Source organism: Onychomys torridus, chromosome 17 (genome assembly GCF_903995425.1).
Source record: "Onychomys torridus chromosome 17, mOncTor1.1, whole genome shotgun sequence".
Taxonomy (NCBI): domain Eukaryota; kingdom Metazoa; phylum Chordata; class Mammalia; order Rodentia; family Cricetidae; genus Onychomys; species Onychomys torridus.
In genome coordinates this window covers 36675735-36680023 of record NC_050459.1, presented here as the reverse complement: position 1 = coordinate 36680023, position 4289 = coordinate 36675735, and the positions used below count along the sequence as shown (strand labels likewise).

At 45.0% G+C, this 4289-nt stretch overlaps 1 pseudogene; it reads right to left on the bottom strand.

Moving 5' to 3' along the window:
• Positions 1-1201: 1201 nt before the first annotated feature.
• On the bottom strand, positions 1202-2889 carry LOC118597677 (annotated as a pseudogene).
• Positions 2890-4289: the final 1400 nt, after the last annotated feature.

The window sequence follows — 4289 nt, the reverse complement described above, 5'->3', positions numbered from 1 at the left end:
GTAACAGTCCCATTACCAAGTCCCCAGTAACTTAGCAACTTTTCATCAGGGGTGGCCTCAGGACTGAATAAGCAAGCAGAAAACACAGTCACCTGCTCTGGTACTTCACATTGTGCTTGATGCCTCCGGCCAGCTGGGAATCAAAGTAGTTCTTAATGCACAGCTCTCTTAACTTGCTTTTTCTAACAGCTTTGTCCCTTTAAAATGTAGTTCTGTATTATAGCCGGAAGATTTGAGCATTTGAAAATGACCAAGCTAGATTCGAAAATCCAGTTCCACTTGGAACATTAGCTTGGCCTCTGCATCATGAAACCAGCTAACCAGATTCCCCTCTCTACTGAGACATTTTCCTGGAAAATGACTTGGGCTGGTTTCCTGTATTTTTTTTGTGTGCCTTGCCCAGGGGATCATATCTTGACATAGACAAAGAGGACCCATAATTGAAAGAGGAAACTCCGAGCAGAGGTTCTATGGTTAAGTTGTCAAAAGGGATGGATTAATTCAATTTAGTTCACTAGAATGATTTCCCTAGAAATTTAAAACTTCTCCTATACAAAAATTGAAGCTGGGCTGGAACTTCTTTCTATAAAGAGAAACAAGAAAGATTTGAGTGTTAGTGGTGTGAAAAAGATATACATAGATTTGCATCATGTTGAGCCAGCTGCTCTGATGACACACACATTTAAGCGAGTTGTATTAACTCCAGCAGTCAAATTTGGCCAAAGTAATGTTACCTGATCTCTTCAGATACCCAATTGGAGGAGTCAATTTGGTGGTTTCATGGTTCCTGGACTATATTTCTACACAGTGCTTAAGATTCTCTCATGCTTAGAAGCATGGGTAAGACATTAAAAAAAAAAAAAATCTATGGACCATTATAGATTTGCATAGGAATGAAGTACTTAGTTTTCATACAATTCTCAAAGGAGACAAGTGACTTTAGATAACTTAATAATTCCACTTTTATGAATATAAACACACATAAATAGTTTTTGTCAAAATGTGTCTTTTTTTTTTTTTTTTTTTTTTTAAAGAAATAAAGGCCTTTTACTTGGTTTTCCATGCCATTACAAGATCACGGGGACAATAGTTCTGTGTCAGCAGGGCCTGTGGCCACACCATGTCTGCTAGGATGTCTACTAAACTAGGGGGCTAGATGCAGGAGCCAGGTTCCTCCCCAGGCTCTGGGAGCTGCTCCTGGTTATGGGGTCACCTTTTTGTAGGTAAAATGAAGATGCTGTGTAGTAGTTGCCATAGAGACTGTTCAAGTTTGCCTTCAGAATTCAGTCTGAATTTTCGAGTAATCTGCTCCACATGAAGCTCCTTGGCAAAGCAGATCTTGGAGCTGGAATAGGATGAGAAACACAGCTCAAGCCCATTCACTTCACCCTCTTCCACTTATACAACATCTGTGTTTTGGGCACTGGTAAATGTCACTTTGTTGGTGTCAGGCTTGAAGCAGATGAAGTCACTCTCTGTCCATTGGCTTGTGTGTGGCTGGATGGAAAGAGTTGAACAAGAAGTTGAGCATAAGCTGGCCCACATGGGAGATGTGCACCTCCTCCAGGTATTGGAAGGGCTGAAGTGTTGGAAAGGTACCAACTCTCGGGATGGGTCTGATAGCCAGGTACCCAGCATCCAGGACAGCGGATCCACCACTGGGTTCATCTTGGAAGGCTCATGGCTGGCGGGCGGCAGGCCATTTAGGTAGGGGAGGTAGAGGAGACTTGCTCTCCTCATCTCATCCAGCTTCTCCTGCAGCTTGCGAACCTGACTGTTGGAGCGGTTGACCCTCTGCCGAAGGCTCTTGGGCTCTCCATTCTTCTTCTCTACCTGCTCCTGCAGAGAGCACACCTGGCTCTTGTTCCACTGAGCCGAAAAGCAGTAGGAGTGCAGTGAGTCGATGAGCAGGCCCCTGAGGCTGACAGGATGAACTGGTTGATGGACACGGAATTGGCATCTCTGTGCTCACTCTGCACAGCTTCTGCAGCTGGCTTTGGGGTTACATCAGTATGAGGGGCGGAGGGGCTCTGGGAAGCCTTCTGAAGGGTTGCTTTAAGTGTGGAACTTGGGGGACTCTGGGCCACACTATTCCCACTGCACTTTGGCTCCATATCTCTCTTCGGCGGCTTTTGGTCATCGGGCTCATGGAGGACGGATGGCCTCTCTCAAGTGTGGTTGGAGGAGAAACTATAAAAATGAAGTGAGCCAAAGAACTTGCAAACTCCAGATCCTGGGGGGTGTGAAGTCGTCCATGGAGATGCCGCTCTTGTCCGCCCAGCCTGTGTCACCAGAGGAAGAGGCCTTCTGGTGGTCAGCCTCTGTAGCAGACACTTCTGCTTCTTCCCGGCTGCTGGCCAGTGGGGGCCAGTCCAGTCCTGAAGTTCTTTCCGAGGAGTTCTCCCATTCCTGACTGGCAGCTGCTGGGGTGGCCTTGGGGGTTGCATTACTCTGTGGAGAAGCTTGCTTCAACTTTCGGGACTCAGGCTTGGCCATCGAGGTACCACTTGAGGGCAGTGAGGAAGCGATGGTTCCTTGCCCTGTCGCTGTGCTTGTGTGGCCCCTCATGGCCCTGTGGTCTTCCTCCTAGCATGGCCACGGCCTCCAGCCCCCTTCTTCTTCTCCAACAGGTGGAAAATAGAGGGCACAGCTGAGGGCCTCAGCAAGAGATGCTGGTCCTCCAGACTCACGGAGAAACTGTCTTTGGTAAAATGCTCACTACAGAGGAATGAATACTTAGGTGGGGGTCCGATTGTCTCTCTGAATGGTTTTTAACCACTGCTTCAGTCGTTTGGAATTCTTTTGGGGGAAACCTGTGGAAGGAGAAGCATGCGTCTCGACCTTGCCCAGCCTGTTGGAGCAGTTCATTGCTGCGGAGCAGATCACCATGGCGGGCCTCAGTCGTGGGTGCCTCCAGGCTTGGGTCCTTGCAGCCCACCACTGGTCTGACCTGCCCCGAGGCACAGCTTGGAAGTCACAAAGTGTGTCTTTTGTTTTCTTATGCAAAAGCAAAGAGTCTTTGTATTGTTATGAGTTAACTGGGGACTCTCCATCCTTCTGACACAGCAACAGAACAGAAGAGACCCTGAGTAGCAATGCTGCAGGGTTTTTTAAAGCAAGGGGGCGCGCGCGGGGGGGGGGGGGGGCTTGGAGTCTACAGACTACATAGGAACAGACTCAGGATTGGGTTTATGCAAGTGGTTTTTTTGTTGTTGTTGTTGTTTTTGGTTTTTTGAGCTGAGGACTGAACCCAGGGCCTTGCACTTGCTAGGCAAGCGCTCTACCACTGAGCTGAGCTAAATCCCCAACCCCTGCAAGTGTCTTAATGCTACTCTTTTTTCCTTTGTTCCCTTCTCCCACATCTTTCCAGTGCCACATGTGTTAACATCTCTCACAGCTCTGCCTACCCTGTTTACCAACGTAGGGTACCACCTTTCTTCCATACTTTTTTTCAATACTCACACTAGGACATGGGGAACCTGTCTATTTTTATATGTAAATTTATATGTAGATATTTGAAGTTTCAGAGAATCTTTTGCAATTATTTAAAATTTTGTATTTTATTACACACATTGTATGTATTGTTCTTATTCCTCATCTACAATGAAAATCCTCCTTAGTAAGTATAGGCCACCATTCCCTCTGATTGGTTGCATAGTGTCTAAAGCGTGGGGTGACATTTGTTCAGTCTCCTTACTGGTGGATCCTTTCTTTGTTTACCCTGCTCTTTATTTTTTCATCCAGTGTAAACAAAACTTCAGTGAGCATCTTTGTTAACTACTGCTGTACTTCTTAAAGGAAACATTCCTGGAAATGACCTTACCAAGAGAAAGGAAATGCATTACATTTTAATAGAGGCAACCATATAGAAAGCCAACAGTACATTATCACTAGTATTTTATGAACGCTCCCTTCACCTTCCCACAATGGGTTCAGCCCTCCTTTTAAATTATTATGTGCTTGGATCTACAGCTGATATAGTATTTTTACCTTAACTTCCATTTTATGACTACCAGTGGCTTTAAACATTTCGTAAAACACCTACTAGTCTATTAGAGTTGTCCTTCTAAGACTTGACTGTATATTATCATTTGCCCATTCTCCCTATTGGTAATCCTGTTTCCTTCAGATTTAGAGGCTATTTGTATATATTGCAGCCAGTCATTTAATTGGTATCACTAAAAATAATTTTTCAAACATGTTGCTGTTTTAGGTAACTTTTACTATACTTTAATTTATTGAAAGCACCATTAAATACTTCTGTCTTACTGTAATTTCTTACCTAATAA